A 12,702-nucleotide genomic window follows, 5' to 3' on the forward strand; every position below is an offset into this window, starting at 1 on the left:
GGCCCTCTACAAAGATGCAATCAATGGGCCACTTAGGCTTCATGTGGGTCCTCCAGTAGGGAAATGAAGGACTCCTTCTGACATTGACTCTCTTGACAACTTTTTGATCACATTGCTCTGGCAGGTCTCCCTTGCCAGGTTACAGGGGAAGGGCTCCCATTTTCTGAGAAATAGGGGAGGAGGAAGGAGGGATGGTGGGACTGAAAGGTGAGGAAGGATGGGACTACAAGAATGTAAAGTGAATTAAAAAAAAAAACAGAAACAGAACAAGATGAACCCTCCACATGCAAAATGACTCATCTTTTTTTTTTTTTCATTTTGCTTTGTTTTGCTTTAAAGACAGAGTTTCTCTGTGTAGCTTTGGCTATCCTGGAACTCACTCTGTAGGCCAGACCATCCTCAGATTCAGAGAAATCTATGTGCCTCTGTCTCCTTGAGTGCTCGGAATAAAGGTGAGTACCACTACCATATGGCCAAACCATCCTATTTTTTAAAAAACTATTTATTATTTTTATTCACTTTACATTTTTGTTGTAGCCCATCCCTCCTCTGCCAGCCCAACCCCCCTCAGAAAAGGGTAGCTCCATTTACCATCCACTCTACCTCATCACGTTGCATCAGGATTGAGCTTGTCTTCTTCCCTGTGGCCTGACAAGGCAACCTTGCCAGGGAAACATGATCTAAAAGCTAGCAAGTGAGTCTGTGTCCAATGCAGTCTTTCCTAATTAGAGGATGCACATGAGACCTAAGCTGCTCATCTGCTACATCTTTTTGGGGGGTCCAGGTCCAGTTTGTGTATGGTTCTCGGTTGATGCTTCAATCTCAGCAAGTCCCTCTGGGCCCTGATTAGTTGGGTTTGCTGGTCTTTTTGTGGAGTTCCTGTTTCTTCCAGGTCCTTTTCTCTTTCCACCCATTTTTCCATAAGACTCCCTATGCATCTCCCAGTGGTTGGTTGTGAGTCTCAGCATCTGTTTTGAGGTGCTGTTGGGTAGCACCTGTCAGAGGACAACCCCGACAGGCTCCTGTTTGTAAGCTTAATATAGTATCATTCATAGTGACAGGGGTTGGTACTCTGATAGGGTGACTCTTTGGTTGGCCAGGCATTGGATAGGCATTCAGTCAAACTCTGCTCTGTTTTTTTTCCCCTGAACTGTAGAGAACAGAGAAACCGAGTCTGTGACAAGCTGGAGACATACATCAGAGTAAGCTCCTGGGAGGATATGAGGAGTACTCAAGTAGTGATACTGACCCATCCTAATAAATAACATTTTACCCAGAGGCAAATCATGTTACCAACTAGTAACTCTGAAGATCTGCACAACTAGTCAGTTATGATTTGACATAACTGGACTCCTACTCTAACTACTTGGAGGAAGTTGAACTTGTATTGATTCATAAACTCAAGAAAAACCCTTTTATCATTCTGAGGTATGACACTGAATCCAACACCCAACCCACCCCCACAAAAAGGACTCTACAAGCTTTCTTCCCTTTTCGTTTTTTATTTTTTATTTTTTGTCCAGGAATCTCACCTTCCAGAGAAGTTGTGAGAAAATATAAACACATTTCTGGTCCCTCAAGCACTATAGATTCTCCACTCTGTTATATATAAAAGGTGACATAAAATTCTAAACTGGAAAATCATAGAGTTTAGAAAGTAAGAGGCAGAGTGCTGGTAAAAGAAATGACAGGTGTGTTTTGTTTTTTTTTTTTAGCTTATCTTTCTTTTTTAAAATTAATTTCTTTTTTATTGATTACAGTTTATTCACTTTGTATCCCAGCTATAGCCCCCTCCCTCACTCCCTCCCAATACCACCCTCCCTCTCTCATCTCCTCCCATGCCCCTCCCCAAGTCCACTGGTAAGGGAGGATCTCTTCCCTTTCCCTCTGACCTTAGCATATCAGGTCTTATCAGGACTGGCTTCATTGTCTTCCTCTGTGGCCTGGTAAGGCTGCTTCCCCCTCAGGGGAAAGTGATCAAAGAACCAGCCATTGAGTTCATGTCAGAGACAGTCCCTGTTCCCATTACTAGAGAACCCACTTGGACACTGAACTGCCATGGGCAACATCCGTGCAGGGGTTCTAGATTATCTCCATGCATGGTCCTTGGTTAGAGTATGAGTCTCAGAAAAGACTCCTTTGCCCAGACATTTTGATTCTGTTGTTCTTTTTGTGATGCTCCTGTCCCCTCCAGGTTTTTTATCTCCCCCTTCTTTCATCAGATTCCCTGCACTCTACCCAAAGTTTGGCTATGAGTCTCAAGATCTACTTTGATACCCTGCTGAGTAGTCTTTCAGAGGCCCTCTGTGGTAGGCTCCTGACCTGTTCTTGTTCCCTGTTTTCTCCCTCTTCCTATGTCCTTCCCATTTGCCTTTCTGAGTGAGGATTGATAATCTTATCCAGGGTACTCCTTCTTGCTTAGTTTATTTAAATGTACAGATTTTAGTATGTTTTTGTCCTATATTATATCACTAATATCCACTTATAAGTGAGTATATAACATGTGTGTTTTTCTGCTTTTAGGATACCTCACTCAGGATTAACCTTTCTAGTTCTCACCATGAAATTTGCTTGCAGATTTTATGATTTCTTTGTTTTTAATTACTGAGTAATATTTTATTGTGCCTCCTGAAACTGAAAAGCTTCTGTAAAGCAAAGGGCACTGTCGTCAAAAACAAAACGACAAGCTACAGACTAGGAAAGGATCTTCACCAACCCTATATCTGACAGAGGGCTAATATACAGAATATATAAAGAACTCAAGAAGTTAAAAAGCAACAAATCAAGCAATACAATTTAAAAATGGAGTACAGACCTGTACAGAGAATTCTCAATAGAGGAATATTGAATGGCAGAGGAATACTTAAAGAGATGCTCAATGTCCTTAGCTATCAGAGAGATACAAACCAAAACAACCCTGAGATTTCAACTCACACCCATCAGAATGGCTAAGATCAAAACTCAAGTGACAATACATGCTGGAGAGGATGTGGAGACAGGGGAATCCTCCTTCATTGCTGGTGGAAATGTAAACTTGTACAACCATTTTGGAAATCAATCTGGTACTTTCTCAGACAATTAAGAATAGTGTTACCTTGAGACCCAGCTATACTACTCCTAGGCATATATCCAAAATATACTCAAGTATACAACAAGGACATTTGCTCAACCATGCTCATAGCAGCTTTATTTGTAATAACCAGAACGTGGAAACAACTCAGATGTCCCTCAACTGAGGAATGGATACAGAAATTGTGGTACATTTGAGCGGGAATACACGCAAGAAATGACAGTGTTTCCTCGTGTCCTTCTTGAGTCTCTTTAATGTCAGATTCTCTGCTTGGGAAGCAACATCAAACAACTGTGCTACATTCTGAGTCTTGCCATCTCATAGTGAAATTGAAGATGGACAGCAAAGAAACCCTTTCTATGAACAAGTAGTGTGAGAATCTGTTTTTGCTCCTCATTCTCTAAATCTGGCAAGTATTTTACTGTGAGGAACACATGAACATGACATGTCCATGCCATAAATCCATGTCCCTTGTGGAAAAAACCTGAGATCAAGCTAATCTTTCTTCTCCATATTTCATAAGAAAAGAGAAACTTTAGTGCAACCAAACAGAGTCCAGGTTGTCAGTCATTGTCTTAGAGAAAACTTTGGACAAAGCCTCCTGGTGCTCTCCATCACACACGAAGAGTAAATTTTCCTTGTTACTCAGAAATTATGCTTGAATCAGCAGACCTTTTCACCTCTACTTGACTCTGTCCCAAATCCTTCTATAGTCACCTAAATCTGGCTCTAATTTTTCTCAAATTCTCTGACAGTGGTCTTCAACAGAATCCTGCAATCTGAGAACAGCTATTAATCTCTAGGATAAACAGCTCATCTGTGAGAACAGGAGATGGTGAAGCAGTTGGAACTCCACATCCTCATGTCTAACTCACACACTAGACTTTAAAGGCCTTTCTAAGAAAATAACATGATTACATTAGCCCATTTGTTACATAGTGTCTATGGGACACTACTTTAAGGAAGATGCTTAAATCTAGAATATCAATAAGGTATAGAAGTGACCCCTGGAAGCATGTTCTTTTTAAATAAGTTCTTTGAGAATTTTACGAATTCCATTTTTTAACTTAATATAATGCTATACCTACTTCAACAAGGTCACATCTCCTAATATTGCCACTCTGGTGACTAAGCATTGAAGTTATGAGCCCAATTGGGGGTCATTCCCATTCAAACTACCACATCATCCTAATCCAAGCTCTGTTTCTCTCTTTCTTTAGAAAAACAAACAGGCAACTAAGAAAAACAAACAAGAGCACCAGCTTTGCTCTCACCAATTTCTGATTCCAAGGTATACTACAGTGCTATAATAATTAAATCCACATGATATTGGCATAAAAACAGACAAGTAGATCAATCAAATTAAGGACACAAACATAAATCCACACACATACTGACACCTTATGTTTGATAAGCCAGAAATACAAGCTGAAAAACAAAACTCAATGGTTTTAATAAATGGTGTTTGTCAAACTGGGTAGCTGAATGTAGAAAAATATAAATATGAATAGTTACTATCCTGCACAATACTCAAGTTGAAATGGATCAAAGACCTCAATGTAAGACCAGATACACTGAACCTGATAGAAGAGATAGTGGGGAGAAAAGCCTTGAACACAGTGGCACGGTAGACAGCTTCCTAAATAGAACATCCTTAGCATAGGCACTACAATCAACATTTAATAAATTGGACCTCATGAAGTTAAAAAACTTCTGTAAGGCAAAGGACTCTGTGAATTGGACAAAGCTGAAACCTCCAGAATGGGAAAAGATTTTTATCAACTCCATATCTGATAACAGTCTAATATTAAAAATAGATTTAAAAACCCATTAAACTAGCTATTAAAAACCAAACTATCCAATTAAAATGGGGTACAGATATAAACAGAGAATTCTCATTGGAGGACTATCACATACTTGACAAATATTTAAGGAAATATTCAACATCCTTAGCCAACAGGGATATGCAAATCAAAAGTACTTTGAGATTCCATCTTTTTTTTCCCATTTTTTTTAACTTTTATTAATTACACTTTATTCATTTTGTATCCCCCCATAAGCCCCTCCCTCCTCCTCTCCCAGTCCCACCTTCCCCGCCTTTCTGCATGCATAACCCTCCCCAAGTCCACTGATAGGGGAGGTCCTCCTCTCCTTCTTTCTGATCTTAGTCTATCAGTTCTCATCAGAAGTGGCTGCATTGTCAGGGTTCTAGGTTATCTCCACGAATAGTCCTTGCTGGGAGTATGAGTCTCTGGGAAGTTCCCTGTGTTCAAATTTTCTTGTTCCATAGCTCTCCTTGTGGAGACCCTGTCCTCTCCAGCTCTTACTATTTCCCACTTCTTACATAAAATTCCATTCACTCTGCCCGTCAGTTGGCCATCAGGCTCAGCATCTGCTTTGACAGTCTGCAGGGCAGAGGCTTTCAGAGGCCCTCTGTGGCAGGTTCCTAAGTTGTTTCCTGTTTTCTTTTTCTTCTGATGTCCATCCTCTTTGCCTTTCAGAATGGGGATTGAGCATTTTAGTTAGGGTCCTCTCTTTTGCTTAGTTTGTTTAGATGTACAGATTTTAGTGGGTTTATCCTATGTTGTATGTTTATATGAGCAAGTATATACCATGTGTGTCTTTTTGCTTCTGGGACAACTCACTCAGGATGATCCTTTCGAGGTCCCACCATTTACCTGCAAATTTCATGATTTCCTTATTTTTCATTGCTGAGTAATACTCCATTGTATAGATGTACCACTGTATATACCATTGTATAGAAATGTACCATTTCTGCATCCATTCTTCAGTTGAGGGGCATCTGGGCTGTTTCCAGCTCCTGGCTATTACAAATAAAGCTGCTACAAACATTGTTGAGCAAATGTCCTTTTTGTGCACTTGAGCCTCTTTTGGGTATATGCCTAGGAGTGGTATAGCTGGATCTTGAGGAAGCGCTATTCCTAGTTGTCTGAGAAAGCACCAGATTGATTTCCAGAGTGGTTGTACAAGTTTACACTCCCACCATCAGTAAAGAAGAGTTCCCCTTTCTCCACAACCTCTCCAGCATGTGTTGTCACTTGAGTTTTTCATCTTGGCCATTCTGATGGGTGTAAGGTGAAATCTCAGGGTTGTTTTGATTTGCATTTCCCTAATGGTTAATGAGGTTGAGCATTTCTTTAAGTGTTTCTCTGCCATTTGATATTCCTCTACAGAGAATTCTCTCTTTAGCTCTGTTCCCCATTTTTTAAGTGGATTACTTGGTTTGCTGCTTCTCAGCTTCTTTAGTTCTTTATATATACTGGATATGAGTCCTCTATCACATAAGGGGATGGTGATGATTCTTTCCCAATCTGTAGGCAGTCGCTTTGTTTTGATGACGGTGTCCTTTGCTTTACAGAAGCTTCTCAGTTTCATGAGGTCCCATTTATTGATCATTGCTCTTAGAGCCTGTGCTGTTGGTGTTCTGTTCAGGAAGTTTTCTCCTGTACCAATGAGTTCTAGGGTATTCCCCACTTTTTTTTCTAGCCGATTTAATGTGTCTGGTTTTATGTTGAGGTCTTTGATCCACTTGGACTTCAGTTTTGTGCAGGGTGATAAGTATGGATCTATTTTCATTTTTCTACATGTAGACATCCAGTTGGACCAGCACCATTTGTTGAAGATGCTATCTTTTTTCCATTGTATGGTTTTGGCATCTTTGTCAAAAATCAGGTGTCCGTAAGTGTGTGGGTTTATTTCTGGGTCTTCTGTTCAGTTCCATTGATCCACTATTTTGTTTCTATGCCAGTACCATGCAGTTTTTATAACTGTTGCTCTATAGTACAGCTTGAGATCGGGGATAGAGATACCTCCAGAAGATCTTTTATTGTAGAGGATTGTTTTAGAAATTCTCGGTTGCTTGTTATTCCATACGAAGTTGAGAATTTTTCTTTCCAGGTCTGTAAAGAATTGTGTTGGCAATTTGATGGGAATTGCATTAAATCTGTAGATTGCTTTTGGTAAGATGGCCATTTTTACTATGTTAATCCTGCCAAGCCATGAGCATGGGAGATCTTTCCATCTTCTCATATCTTCTTCTAATTCTTTCTTCAGAGACTTGAAATTTTTTTCATACAATTCTTTGACTTGCTTGGTTAGGGTTACACCAAGGTACTTTATGTCATTTGTGGCTATTGTGAAGGGTGTTTCTCTCATTTCTTTCTCAGCCCTTTTGTCTTTTGTATACAGGAGTGCTACTGATTTTTTTGAGTTAATTTTGTATCTGGCCACTTTGCTGAAGGTGTTTATCAGCTGTAGGCATTCCCTGGTAGAGTTTTGGGGGTCACTCATGTATAATATCATATCATCTGCAAATAGTGATAATTTGACTTCTTCCTTTCCCATCTGTATCCCCTTGATCTCCTTCAACTGTCTTATTGCTCTAGCAAGGACTTCCAGAACTATGTTGAAAAGATATGGAGAGAGTGGGCAGCCTTGTCTTGTCCCTGATTTCAGTGGGATTGCTTTAAGTTTCTCTCCGTTCAGTTTGATGTTAGCTATAGGCTTGCTGTATATCACCTTTACTATGTTTAGATATGTGCCTTGTATCCCTGATCTCTACGAGATTCCATCTTACACATATCGGAATAGCTAAGATCAGTAACACAAGTGACAGCTCATGCTAGTAGGAATGTGAAATAAGGGGGAAATTCATCCATTACTCGTGGGCGTGAAAACTTGTACAGAAATAAATATGGAAGTAGAGAATAGATTGACCAAAGAGTACTTCATCCTACTAGGAGGACATTGCTCTACTATGTTCATTGCTGCTCTACACATAATATCCAGAAACTGGAAACAACATAGATGTTCCTCAACAGAAGAATAGATGAAGAAAATGTTGTACATTTACACATTTTAGTACTACTTGTATAGAGAAAAAAATGAGACGATGAATTTTCATGCAAATGGATGAAATGAGAAAAAAAAAACTTCCTGAGTGAGGAAACTCAGACCCAAAAGATAAATCTTGTATTTATTCATTTATTTGTGAATATTAGTCATTAAATAAATGATAACCAACCTACAGTCCATAGACCCAGAGAGGTTAGTTATAGAAAAAAGGAGTAGGAGGCCCATATGGATCTCCTTGGGAGGGGGAAATAGAATACATTTTTTTGGGTGGACTGAGTTGGTGGGAATAGAAATGGGAAGATCAGGTGGGGAAAAGGAAGATAGAAATGGTTGAGGGAGTGAATATGGGAAGAGACAGCTAGAGTTGAGGTGCATTTGAGATATGCTATAGAAACCTAGTGTGTTGGAAATTTTTTAAAAATATATGAAGGTAATCCTAAAGGTATCTCCTAATAACAAGAGACATGGAAATCCAACTAACTATTTCTTATAACCAAATGAGGCTTCTAGTACTAGAACTGGGCTGCATTTTATTTTATTGAGTTTTTAGTCAAGGGGTTTCCACAGGAATCAAACAATCCAGACTCTGGCTAAGAAAATGGGTTGCTCTTTGTAAACTGACAATGTGATCCCATTGTTGACCACAATAAGAACACGACTCATTGAACATGGAGAAGTAGAGCTGGTACCTACATAAACCCTGAATCCCTACATTCTAGTATCTTTAGTACTGGAAGTTACTATACATACTACAAAAAGAGAAATGTAAACACCAACACAGCCTCAAAACATTAGTCATACAATCTGTCCAGCCTGCCGAATATACTAGACATTGATGGCACAGAGCATGTGTGAGTAGCCAACCAATGTTAATTTGATTTAAGTCTAACTTCTCATGAGGAAGAACCCATACTTGTCACTGCTGGGTCAACAAGAACCAGATAATAGAGAGCCCAGAGACCTCTGGCAAAACTAAGTGCTAGTGGTCTAAAAACAATTACCAATAAAATGACTCCTAATGATATTCTGCTATATTCATAGATCAGTGGTTTATTCAGTCATCATCAGAGAAGCATCCTCCTGCAGAAGATAGGAACAGATGAAGAGATCCATAGCTAAGTATTTTACACACACACACGCAGCCAGAGATAGAGAGGCAGACAGACAGAGATAGAGACAGAGAGACAGAAAGAGACAGACAGAGAGATGGATGCACACACACACACACACACACACACACACACACACCATAAAAACATAAAGTCAGAAGCCATAATATATAACCAAAAGACCAGTAAGGTTAAAAATGCCAAAACAAAGCAATATGAGACAACATCTTCATGAAGATAATTTAGTTTACTTTGTGTTGGCCAATTACTCCTGGATATGTCACACAAATGACCATGGCTTATAGAACATGAGCAGAGCCAGCAAGACAGTGACCCACATCTGAGAAAATGGTCTTTCTTTCTAATAACCTCCACTCATTTCTGATATTCCTTACCTTATCACCAAACCACTGTCTACCAGGAAGTCCCAGTGGCCAGAGTAGGCTGGCAGTCAGAGCCAAGCTTGGCTAGGATACAGAGTGAACAATATCAAACAAAGAATATAATACCCATCCAACAAAGACAACAAGATATTTACACCAAGAAACACTTCAAACATTATAATTACAAATGCCTAGATCCCAGCAAACAAAGAAACAAAACCCACAAACATGAATAGTGATACCGCATGCCTCCTCCAGAAGCCAGCAACACTCTTCCAATAGGCCCTAAAAAAAAAGCAAGAAGCACAAGAAAATGACTTTAGAATAGCAATCATAAATCAGTTCAGGGACCTTAAAGAAAATATCAATAAATGCTTTAATGACTACCATGAAAACACAGACAGTTCAATGAAATAATTAAAACAATTCAAGACATGAAAGTAGAATTATCAAAACAAAAGATTCTAGTACTTTCTCAGAAAATTAGGAGTAGCGCTACCTCAAGATCCAGCTATACCACTCCTAGGCATATATATCCAAAATATAAGCAAGTATACAAGAAAGATATTTGCTCAACCATGTTTTTAGCAGCTTTATTTGAAATAGGCAGAATCTGGATACAACCAAGATGTACCGCAGCTGAGGAATGGATACAGAAATTGTGTTACATTTACACAATGGAATACCACTCAGCAATTAAAAACAAGGAAATCATGAAATTTGCAGGCAAATGGTGGGATTTAGAAAAGATCATCCTAAGTGAGGTATCCCAGAAGCAGAAAGACACAAACAGTATATACTCACTTATAAGTGGATATTAGAAATATAATATAGAATAAACACAATAAAATCTCTACACCTAAAGAAGGTAAGCAAAGAGGAGGACCCTGGGTAAGATAATCAATCCTCACTCAGAAAGGCAAATGAGATGGACATTAGAAGAGGATAAAATAGGGAACAGGACAACAGGAGCCTACCCCAGAGGGCCTCTGAAAGACTCTACCCAACAGGGTATCAAAGTATATCCTTAGACTCATAACCAAATATTTGGGCAGAGTGCAGGGAATCTTATGAAAGAGGGGGGAGATAGAAAGATGTGGAGGAGACAGGAGTTCCACAAGGAGAACAATGGAACCAAAATATCTGGGCACAGGGGTCTTTTCTGAGACTGATACTCCAACCAAGGACCATGCATGGAGATAACTTGGAACCCCTGCATATATGTAGCCCAAGGCAGCTCAGTGTCCAAGTGGGTTCCCTAGTAATGGAAACAGGGACTGCCTCTGACATGAACTCAGTGGCTGGCTTTTTTATCACCTTCCCCTGAGTGGGAAGCAACCTTACCAGGCTACAGAGGAAAACAATACAGCCATACTGATGAGACCTGATAGGGTAGGGTCAGAAGGATGGGGAAGAGGACCTTCCCTATCAGTGGACCCGGGGAGGGACATGGGAGAAGATGAGGGAGGGTAGGGATGAAGGGTCTATAGCTGGGATACAAAGTGAATAAACTATAATTAATAATAAATAAATAAATTTAAAATATAATCATAGCCTGTCCCTGTTTCATGTTCCTTCTATCATTATCCCACACCAAAATCTCATAGCAGTTTATTATCAAACATAACTTTTATCAGGAAATAAAAACAAATACAATACGTGATAGAAAAATTAACAGCTCTCTGGTGATGTTTCTTGAATAGATATAGCCAGAAAAATAAGAAGAGGTGAAAAGGAAGACTGTAAAACAATAAATCAAGAAGGCAGGTGAAATGTATACTTACAAGTCTAAGTACCACATACTCCCTAGATACTGAATCAGCAGTCATCAAGCAGAGCTGCTGTTAAAAGAAAATGGTTTTCTTCATTCTTTCATTGCAACTTGACATATCAAAGAAATACTCTTGCCAAAATAACATTACATAAAATATAACCCCCATCCCTCTGAAATGGCCGTAAGGTCTTCTTTCTCTCGTTCTCTTGTGGGGCAGTCACCAGAGAAGACTGCTCCAACATGTATTTGAGCCAATAGAAAATCATTAGCCAGCCACCCACTAAACCGAGTATTCAGAATCCCAATGTACCCCCAAGCTTTTCTCAGGATGAGATTTTAAGCACACACACACACTCACACACAATGTCCTGAGATTACACACTTCAGTTAACAAGAACAGTTAAACAGAAACAGAACTACAGGAGCCAAAATCAAGGTTGGTACAGTTAGAGACTTTCCAAGAACTATGGACTTTAATGGATTAAGACTTTGTTTTAGTTTTGGCAGGTGGTGCTGTCTATAAGTTGAGTTTTTAAGTTTTGCAGCCTGACTGATACTTCCACATGTAGTCAGTTGCGCTAAGCTCTCGGGGCCAAATAACATCTGGGACCCTGTTATGCTCTAGGGAGTCTGGTAAAACACGATAGAAGAATGCTGCTACCGATCTCTCTTTGCCTGATGCTTCTCCAGTCTTCATTTCCAGCAGCACCATTGAGGAGTCAGGACAAGGAGTTTATGAGGAATTGGTGAGAGAGTTGTTAGTGCAAATCCATTTTCCCCCTGAGGCTAGAATCAATTCCTTACAGCACTGTGACTACAGGTAAGACATTTAAATTTTGTAAGACACTCTATTCCTATTTTAGACATTGTCAAAGAGAAAGGGCAGTGAAAACGCAGGAGTAACACAAACTCCTGCCCTCACCCCACCAAGAGAAAACTTTCACAGTAAAGATTCTCACACACTCTCAATCTGGGTACACACACAGGAGTGAGTTCACACTCTGGTCTCATTTCACTTTTAAATGTCTAAAGCCATCTGGATTTTGTTGTTGTTTGCTTTTTTTTTTTTTTTACCTTCTCCAACTGTAAATACATTACTCATCCTCAAACATATGTGGCCCAAACCCCCCTTTAAAGACTATATAAACTGTGAGCACAGGATTGATAGAATAGAGGAAGCCACACTTGAAAAACATTCCCTCTGGCACACACAGAGAACACTGCCTTGGAAAAAATCTATAGAAGAATTCCATCTCTCAGAGTCCCAATGACCCATGAGCCAGGCCTCTAGGGTGAGATAATTAATCATTGGGCCTTGAGAGCTAGACACAATCAACAGAAAAAGTGTTACTCAACAGGAAAAGATTTACTTGGACAGGGGACACTCCAGATCTGCTGCATCAGAGTAATCCAGATGCAGTCCAGGGGGTCATAAGATTTGAATGCTCTCATTCTGCTGAACAATCTCCTTTCACATATTAATTTCTATAT

The sequence above is a fragment of the Psammomys obesus genome, unplaced genomic scaffold (assembly GCF_907164565.1).
Source record: "Psammomys obesus unplaced genomic scaffold, mPsaObe1.curated_primary_1811, whole genome shotgun sequence".
Classification (NCBI taxonomy): Eukaryota; Metazoa; Chordata; class Mammalia; order Rodentia; family Muridae; genus Psammomys; species Psammomys obesus.